The sequence below is a fragment of the Triticum urartu genome, chromosome 1A (genome assembly GCF_056163025.1).
Source record: "Triticum urartu cultivar PI428250 chromosome 1A, HENAU_Tu73, whole genome shotgun sequence".
Taxonomy (NCBI): Eukaryota; Viridiplantae; Streptophyta; class Magnoliopsida; order Poales; family Poaceae; genus Triticum; species Triticum urartu.
The window spans coordinates 293,279,539-293,289,539 of NC_141873.1; the positions used below are offsets into that span (position 1 = coordinate 293,279,539).

Sequence of the window (10,001 nt, forward strand, 5' to 3'; positions counted from 1 at the left end):
AAGTAGCAACCTCAAAATACGAGGACTACTCGTTTTGAAGTTTCAGAAGAGTTGATCTCAGAAAACTTCAATTGAACGCAAGACCGAGTAGCAATGTACCCGGATCAGCAGCCTGATTTTTAGATGGTGTAGCTGGCAAATCTTCAAATCTAGTCCCCAATAAGGAAATCAAGAGCCGATCATGAAGTTAATATACAGAGCTTCCAGAAATCACACATTCACCTACATCCAAAATGAAGCCTCCACCTGCCAAAATCACATGCCTAGTTCTTGTAGTGTCCCAAAGGCAGTATGTAAGGCAGCGGAATGGATGATCAAATCATAAAACACAATCTAGTATTTACCAGCGATTCAGTATCCTGCACGTCGGACTGGATCTCAGAGAGCATCTGCTTCATCTTGTCTTAGATCTCACCATGTAAGATGAAACCAACAACAGCGAATAGAAATAGGCACGGGAAGAGAGGGTGGCGATCTTGGCGAAGACCTCGCAGATGCAGAGTCGCCGTACTGGCGCTCATAGCCCTGGAACACCTCACTGCTTATGATTGCTCCTCTTGATCGCCTTTCATGGCATGTATTAAAGATAAATGGTAGCTAACCAGACCTGGCCGCTGCCACCGCCGAGAGGAGGTTGAGTAGTCAGCCGTTTGCGTAGGTGAAAGCTGCTATGTATGTCCTTGATCCATCGCCCGCCGTCCAGGATCGACCCATGCACTTGAGACAATACTGGGCGCGCATCGAAGGAGACTTCATGACTATGTCCCGGATCCACCGCCCCCTGTCCTGCTTGACCCATCCACAGGAGTCAACACCGGACGCACCGGCTCATCGTCGATGCCGACGAGTTGTTTCATTGTGAGGTCAAGGGGGACCGAGGAAGGTCCGCACTGGTGCCTGTGCTACGCGCTACTCCCTAGCGGCGTCAACTGGGAAGGGGCGGCTAGGGTTTGAACAGGGAGGAGGAGACACGGCTTGCGTGGATTTTTCGTTGCTTGTGTGCGTGGGTATGACGGTTTTGCTGGTTTTTTCGCCGGATCGCATGGGGGTGGGACCACGTAATTAAGAAGAATGAATCACGTTTGGGGTCGAACGTACGCAGGGAAAACCAACAGCGCACGGGAGGGGGGCTCGACGAAGGGTTCGACGACGTAAGACGGGAAATGGGACGCTGCGTTTCTTTTATGTATTATATTATATATATTGTTTATTTATTATTATTATTATTATCGTTATTATTAGAGATAGAGATTAGAGATTATTTGTTGCTTGAAAATCTATTATTTGTTTCCTAAAGCAAATTGCATTAATGGGAGAGATCCGTTGATTTGGCTAAGGTAGGAAAGAATCTATTATTTGTTTCCTAAAGAAAATTGCATTAATGAGAGATATTTGTTGATTTGGCTAAGGTAGGAAAGTTAGATCCGTGATCTTTTATGAAAGTGTTGAAAATAAACTGTACCGGACTACCAACTCCTTCATTAGGTTTTTTTTTGCTGGTTAATTTTCGTAAGTTTTTTTCGCTGGATTGTCTTGGGTGCGATCGGAGGTTAGGCCCTGGAGTGCGTGGGGGCGGGTGGGGCTTCGGTACGCGGTTTTTTCGGTTCATGGCGGTTCAGTATGAGGTGGGACGAGGTACCCAAAAAAACCATAAAAGGTGAGACGAAAAAAAACCTGAAAGCGAGACTATCAACTGCTTTATTAGAAGTAGAGATAAGATTGGGCGACTACCCGACATATAGTCTTTCCGTTGTTAATTCCCGGATTGCATGCCGTGCGTACTCCTCGCTCGTCCGGCGACTATCTCTCTCCTTGGACTCAGTAGATTAGTCACACCGAGATCGCGTTCTAGTAACAGACCAAACGGTAGTATCTATCATCGGGCAACAACCTTACCTGCTGTATATAAGGGCCAAAGGCTCGCCACACCCCATTCCTTCATGCGAGCGAGATTCCCAATCTAATCGCCGGTCCTGTTTCTCCGCCCACAACGAAGCTAGCCAGAGATCGTCGGAGATGGCCACCTTCCGCGTTGCGGACGCGTCGGAGTACTTGGCCATCACCGGCTGGGGCATCGACGACGTCAAGCTCGCCAAGAAGGCGTAGGTCTTCATGGGGCAGCAGTGCAAGAAGTTCAGCATCTCGCCGGTCAACTACGAGTTCGAGGTGCACGCCATGAGCGCCGAGAAGCTGCCCTTCATCCTTCCCGCAGTCTTCACCATCGGCCCCAAGATCACCGCCACCGGGGCGGAGGCGTCAGACAAGAGGGACCTCGAGGCGCAGCTCCTCCTCTACGCCAAGCTCATCGCCCCGCTGCACAGGTCGAGGAGCCACGTCCACGAGCTGGTCAAGGGGATCATCGAGGGCGAGACCCGCGTGCTCGCCGCCGACCTCACCATGGAGGAGATCTTCAAGGGAACCAAGACCTTCAAAGAGAAGGTTTTCAACAGGGTGCAGCTGGAGCTTAATCAGTTCGAACTCGTCATCTACAACGCCAACGTCAAGCAGCTGGTGGATGTGCCGGGGCACGAGTACTTATCCTACCTCGGGCAGAAGACGCAGCAGGATGCTGCCAACCAGGCCAAGGTGTACGTGGCCGAGGCCCGGATGAAGGGAGAGGGAGGGCCTGACTCGGCAGAACGCCGCCAAAGTGGATGCTGAGACCAAGATGTTGTCGGTGCGGCAGCAGGGTCAGGGGCTCAAGGAGGAGGCCAAGGTGAAGGCCGAGGTGCAGGTGTTTGAGAATGCACGGGAGGCCGACATCGCGGCGGCCAAGGCCGAGCTTGCCATGAAGAAGGCCGGATTTGACAAGCAGGCCAAGGTGGCAGAGGTTGAGGCGGCCAAGGCCGTCGCCGTCCGCGAGGCCGAGCTCCAGATGGAGGTCGAGCGCAAGAACGCCATGCGCCAGACCAAGGCCGAACAGCTCAGCAAGGCCACAGTGCAGTACGAGACACAGGTATCTACGTATGCATGTGCTTAAACCTTTCATACATTTCATCGATCTCATGCATGCATGTGTCAATTTATGCGTGTAGGTTCAAGAATCAAACGCGCTGTTCTACAGCAGGCAGAAAGCGGCGGAGGCAGCGCTGTTCGAGCAGATGAGGACGGCGGAGGCGCGCAAGGCGCAGGCCGACGCGCAGTTCTTCGAGCAGAAGATGGCAGAGGACGCCAAGCTGTACGCGAAGCAGAAGGAGGCGGAGTCTCTGGCCCTGCTGGGCAGGGCCAAGACGGAGTACGCGGCGTCCATGCTCCAGGCGCTGGGCGGCAACTACTACGCCCTCAGGGACTACCTCATGATCGACGGCGGCATGTACACGGAGATGGCGAGCATCAACGCCGGCGCAGTCAACGGCATGCAGCCCAAGATTAGCATCTGGAGCAACGGTGCCGGAGCGGACGGCGCCACGAATGCCGGCAAAGAGGCCGCGGGAGGCAGCGCGCTGCAGCAGGTGGCCGGGGTGTACAAGATGCTGCCGCCGCTTCTGTCGACGGTGCACGAGCAGACTGGGATGCTGCCGCCGGCGTGGATGCGCGCTGCCCAAGGACAGCGCCGCCAACTGATCGTCGTGGAGTGCGCGTTCCTCGTTTGATTTGGTGCCAAGACTCTTGTCAGCTTAAGCGTTAAATTAGGTTGCCTTAGGGCCCGCATTTTTTCAGGTTTATAAAGAACTATGAATATCCCAGATGTTTGTCCACTATCAGTCGTGTTATGCTTCGAACATTTTCCTGAAGTATTATTGTTAAGATTTATTTTTAGCACCTTTGATATTACAAGAAACTTTGCAGGGCAAAACATGTTCTCTCCATATTAAAAGTAGAAAGTTACTTGTGTGTACATGTCTACTCCCTTCCTCTCAAGATAAGTGTCTCTACCTATAATTTTATACTAAATTTAATATACATAGTTAAGACACTTGTGTTGAGACGAGGGAGTATTAGACCTCCCCCAATGCAAAGGTGCTTAGATGAGGTGCTAAGTATATTAAATGCCTTAGCAACTCAAGTCCACAATGCAAAGGTGCTAAGCTTTTGGGTGCTAAGCTTCGTACATTTAATTCGTTGTACACTCAAAATTGTGCTTCCACTTAGATGCACGTGCTTAGCACCGTTTCTTCCTGGGGTCACCATACTACTCTCTCTTCTTAACTAGCATGCCACATCATATTTTTTGCTTAGTTGGCAACCTTAGCACCTGTACAAGGTGAAGCATTGGGAGGGGCCTTAGCCTGGTCATAGTGGGGAGTAACTTATACTAGTGTTATACATATGACACTAGTCGAAGTTACTATCTTCATAGTGCAAAGTAACATAATAGTAGTGTCATATGTGGCTTCATTTAATAGCTTGTAGACTCATGTTGTCTTGGGAAGCGCTATGTTACAGTAACATATTATGTTACCACTTCTCATTAACTACTTGCCACATAAGCAAAAATATCTCGAAGTGCGTTATGTTACTACTCCCTCCTTTCCAGTTTATAGGGCTTATCTTAAAATTTTAGTTTTTCCATTTTATAAGGCTCAATTTGGTTGTTCCCCATCACATGTTCAGACTTCAAGGTGCATTAAATCATTGCATGCAAGTATTAAGAGAAAATTGACCAATGCATGCATGCATTGCAATTAATGCATTCGTAAGCATAATTTTTTGAGGAAAACAAGAGCATTAATTGGGTGCTTTTGCAAACTACAAAAAATATTTCATCACTCATCATTTACCTTGGTTGGTGAGATTTTTGAATTGAGCCTTATAAACCGGAAAGGAGGGAGTATCTAAGTTACTCCCACTATGACTAGCCTTAGACCCTATTTGGTTCATAAGTCTTAGGACTTTTTTTAGTTCCAACTTATAAGTCCCAAGTCCCTAAAAAGTCCCTACTTGTTTGGTTCCTGAGACTTATAAGTCTCTATAAGACCATATTACAACTATAAGTCCCTATAAGTCCCTCCTTAAGAGTCTTATTTCATAAGTCACAAATACCCACTTTAAGTTCCTATAAGTCCCTCATGTTTGGTTTAGATGGAACTTATAGGGACTTATTTAAGTCCCTAGACCAATAAGTCCCTGGAAACAAACACCCTCTTAGTTTTCGCTTCGCAGCAGTCGTCAGATTTATTTATTTATTGCACGTCTGTAACAATACACACATCTGGATAAGGAGAGGCCATGGAGTGAGTTCCAAATCAAAGTGCCTGATGACTCGATGCGAATCTTTCAAGCAGCAACAAGGTGCACGCCGCATGATGGCCTGGACACGCTCTTCTAGGAGGATAGGTGGCTTGACGGATGGAGGATCCAGGAAGTTGCACCGACTATTTACAGCATGGTCCCGAGCCGTGTTAGGAGGACGAGTCGGCTTCGTCAGGTGGTGATGGATGGCTCTTGGGCTTATTGCATTAATCCCGACCTTGGCACGCATGCACTCCAAGAGTATTTGGAGCTTTCACTCAGAGTGCAGGCATGGGAACCCACAGAGACTGGTCCGGATGTGTTCACTTGGTCCTGGGAAGCAAAGGGGCAATACTCAGTGCGGTCTGCGTACGCTGCCAAGTTTGGGGGCCGGGAGGTGATTCCGACTGCGGAATTAACATGGAAATCACGAGCTCCGTCACAATGCAAATTCTTTACGTGGCTGGCTCTACGCAACAGATGTTGGACGTCTGATCGACTTGCTCGAAGAGGATTGTCACATCAAGACAAGTGCCCGCTTTGTGACCAGGAGGAGGAGACAATAGACCATGTGCTGGTAAACTGTGTTTTCGCCAGGTCAATCTGGGCGGCGGTCTGCACTGCGTTGGGGAAGCCTGAGTGGACGCCAACCCCACAAGATACACTACAATCTTGGCTCTGTACGAAGCAACAGCTCAATACGATAGTCAAAAAAGATCTGCACGCTGTTTTGCTACTGACCCTGTGGGAGTTGTGGAAACATCGGAACGCTGTGGTGTTTGACGGCGAGTTACCATCAACTCACCAGCTCATGCGAAGAATAGAAGCGGAAGGAAGGACTTGGGCGCGATCGGGACTTATGAAAGGCAATGTTGACTTTGTGTTTGCGGGTTTAGCGAGGTGGACTAGTGGGGAGAAGTAGTATCATGTGTACTAGGTGGAGTAGTGTTGTACATATGTGTGAGTAATCATCACACTTGTAATTGACTGATGGAGGCTTTCTATGCCTTTCCTTCTTTAATATATGATATGCACGCTCGTGCATATTCGAGAAAAAGAATACACACATCTGTATTCCTCGCTTCACTGAAAAGGGACTCGGTGGACCTAGCCTGGCCTCAAATGTTTTCCGTGCGGGCTCTTAATAAAACTGCTCAGTTAATGATCCTCTCCTATAGGAATTATAAAACTGCCAATATTACGAGAGAGGCGTTGCAGCAACCGGGCTTCACTGCTCTCTATATTTGAACACTTTGAAATTCGGGTTTTTGAAGTTTCAAAAAATGTGAATTTCTTTCTGGGGATACATATACACATTCCGATTACACGCATCAAGTTTTGGTACAAATCTCGTTTTGCTTTAGGCTATAGGAAAATAAATAAATTTCTGAGAGTATATAGGATAAAAAGGGTGCCATTTATGTCAGAAATTTCTCTTTTTTGTATTTCCTAAAATACAAAGTATTTCTTTTCCATATTTTTACCAGGCTTTAGGAATATGCGTATGTATCCACATATTTATTCTCAGATTTTTTTGAGTACCAAAAGTGTGTTTTTGAATTTTTTCAAATAACAAGAGCAGTGGAGCTCGGTAGCTGCAAGCACTTTTCGCAATATTACTTGCTTTTGCCCTTGCTTGAAAGGTCGGCGCAGAAGAATCAAAATATCAATTTTAATTCTCCGGTAAGAAAAGCAAAATATGTTTCATAAAACATGGCACAGATATATATTGGCAACTCCATGTCCATTTGAAACAACAAATACGATGCACCCTCTTCGTCCGGTAATACTTATCGGAGAAATGAATGTATCTAACGTCTTCTTTGGATTGGAGGATACATTCAATTTTTATCCGTTCCTCCGACTGGTATTTTCGAACGGAGGGAATAGAAGTCAAAATGAATGCTGGCTAGGATAGCCTTTTCTGCTTCCCCGCATCGCTCGCTCGAGCGGCACGGGTGGCCGCCCCCGTGCCCAATCAGGTTGGCGCTTCCCTTCCACCCTCTTCCTCGCTGTCACCGGAGGAAACAGCCAAGCAAAGCCCTGGGCGGCGAACGGCCGTGGCGGTGGGGATCTCTCCCCCGCAGTCGGCGATGCATATCTAGGGTTCGAGGCGGGCCACTGATCTGGAGTAGCAGCACTCACGCGGGCTGGTGGCGCCATGGTGAAAGGGTGGTCGCGCGGGCGGCGCATCTGCTGCAGTGGCCAGATTCGGGTCGGCGGTGGTGTGGGTTGGCATGGCGACGACCATGGACGGGTTCACGAGAGTTGGCCTCCTCAACGACGATGGCACGCGGCTCTTCTTCCACAGCGGGTCTATCAAGCTAGCAACTTGTCTTCCCCTCCTTACCAGGCTCGGTCTCTATAGTTTTGACGGACATTGCTGGGAAAATCCCCTGCGGCTACGGTTGCGGACAGCGGCAGACTCATGCGGGCATTGTCTCCTCCTTGGAGGCATCGTCTTGTCCTTGGTTGTCCCTTGATCGGGCACTAGGTAAACCCTAGGTCCAGTTCATCGGGCAAGGCGTTGGCGCTGTGGTGTCGTCCCCACCTTGGAGGCATCGCTTGGGTGCCTATGGTGTCTGCTGGAGCGGGAACAGGTTGCTTCGTCTGTTTCGGCAGCGGTGCTTGGGGCGACATGTTACTATGGTATGGTTGATGTTGTGGACATGAGCATTCCAGGCACTACGTACACCATCGCCGGCACCTATTGAGCGGCATCATCCTCAGGTCCGATTGTTTCCTGTTGTCCACTTGTCGATCCCCTAGGCGCTAAGGGTGGAGGATGTGTTGATCCAGTCTTGTCCGAATGTGGTCGTGCTTCCAAGGTGTCTGGCTACGGTTTGTGACGCGGCCTCCGTGCTATGTGTTCTACCTCGTTATCATTCATGGCTTGGGTTTGCACAAGGCGAGTGGTGTGTCGTTTGTTGTTGCGGTGGTGTGGTTGCTAACCTCTTGGTTTAGCGTTGTATGCCGAAAGACTTTGTTACTGATGCACCTCTCCATGGTGTATCCTTGAATGCTAGCAAGAATTTAAGCTTCCGAAATCGATGCTTGCTTGAGCTCTAGTCGCAGTGGTACGCAAGATTTTCTGTATTCCCGTAAGAGAGGGAAAAGGAAAATAAGCTCATTTTGCCAACAGTCCACAAGAAAAGAAAACAAAATAAGCATTAGCGCCGAAAAATTAGAAGTTGTTTTGAAGCATGCATTGGGAAGACACAGATATTGGGTCGGATTGTCTTGAACTTATTGAAGCATGCGATATTGGGTCAGATTGTCTTGAACTTATTGAAGCATGCACTGGGAAGACAGAGATATTGGGTCCTAATGCACCAATGCCCATGGAATTTCTGGAATTTGGTTCAAGCACTGTCCAAGGGAAGATGATGGATTGGCTCATTTTCTGGCCTCTCCTATAGAGCTGGAAAAATACTCTTGTTTCTTTTCCTTCCTTTGTTGTTTTGAATCTAGATGCAACTTTTATATTGGTTTGTGATTTGAGGAATGCTTGGTGTAGATTTTGTTCAATTAGTGATTTCTTGTGTTTCGTGTGAGTTTGCTTGTTCTTCGTGAAATCCCCCTCCAATCGTGAGATCAAAGGACCTACACAGCCTACCATCACCTATGAAGATGTAGGGAGACATGCGAGGAGCAGCGGCACAGATCAGCCTCCAGGAAGCTGATGTCAATCCATAAACACGTGCGACTAAGAGAGCACTCAGCAATCTCATCCACAAAATTCGTGTATAAGTTTTGCGTGAGATCTTTTTTGGGTGTGTCTAGGGCACATCTAGATGTGTTTTAGTTATTGCACATCTAAGTGAGTGAATCAAGCATAGAAAAGAAAAGAAAAAGAAAAAGCAAATATCCACACGAATCTCAATGTATGATCAATGACATCCAAAACATTAACGTGTGCATCAAGGGCGCTACCTCGTGATGGCCACGTCCGTGATCTTTTACTGTGCCGAACAAGAGAGAAAAAAATGAAAACGCATCCAGCGATGAAAACCCTAGAGTATTGTTTCCCCAAATCCCGCCGACGCACGCTCTTCCTCCCGTGCTCGTCCTCCCTCCTCTCCACCTCCACGCCCATGCTTCCCCACATCCCTCCTCTCTTCCACCTCCTTCCCGGATCTCCACCATAATCCCCACCAGCGCCACCCACTCGTCTCCTCCTCTCTTCTACCTTTATCCCCCTTCCTGATCTCTATATCTGCGGCGACGCGAGGGAAGCGGCAGTGACGGAGACGCTCCGGTGGCGGCGCGGGAGCGGCTTATCCGGGCCCTAGTCTGGGGGTTCAGTTCCAAGGCACCGATGGTTTTCTTCGTCTACGATGCCGGGGCGGAGCTGGTGTTCCAGTCCATAACTATTCCAGCCACCGGACGCTCGGCGATGGGGCGAGGTGGTGGAAGCATTGGTGATGGAAGCTGACCGTGCGGGGTGGTGGAGCAGCGGCCGCTCGCCGGGGCACTGTCGAGCAGGAGCACTGCCATGGTGCCGCCTTTTCTCGTTGCTGAGGATGGTACGTGCTTGAGCTGAAGCACGACGCTGGCCCACGGTTGGGAGACTTCTGTAGTTAGTTAAATGCTATTTACTTGAATTCAGATTGTTGTTGCACTTCCTAGCAACCTATTTTGTTTCCTATTCTCTCAAATCATGTTGCTCATTCTTGATCATTCATGATTTAGAGGATATGTTGGTAATCTAAATGCTATATATATGTACTGTTTCATCAACGATAAATCTTGGTCCTTGGATAAATTACAGCAAAGCTTCGGTTACTTGGAAAGAATCATGAATAATGTTATTTTTAGCTAATACTAGA

General features: G+C 48.6%; 1 pseudogene; it reads left to right on the forward strand.

Annotated features, from left to right (window-relative positions):
• The first annotated feature begins 2,016 nt into the window (after positions 1–2,016).
• Positions 2,017–3,564, forward strand: LOC125537042 (flotillin-like protein 2; annotated as a pseudogene).
• The last annotated feature ends 6,437 nt before the right edge of the window (positions 3,565–10,001 follow it).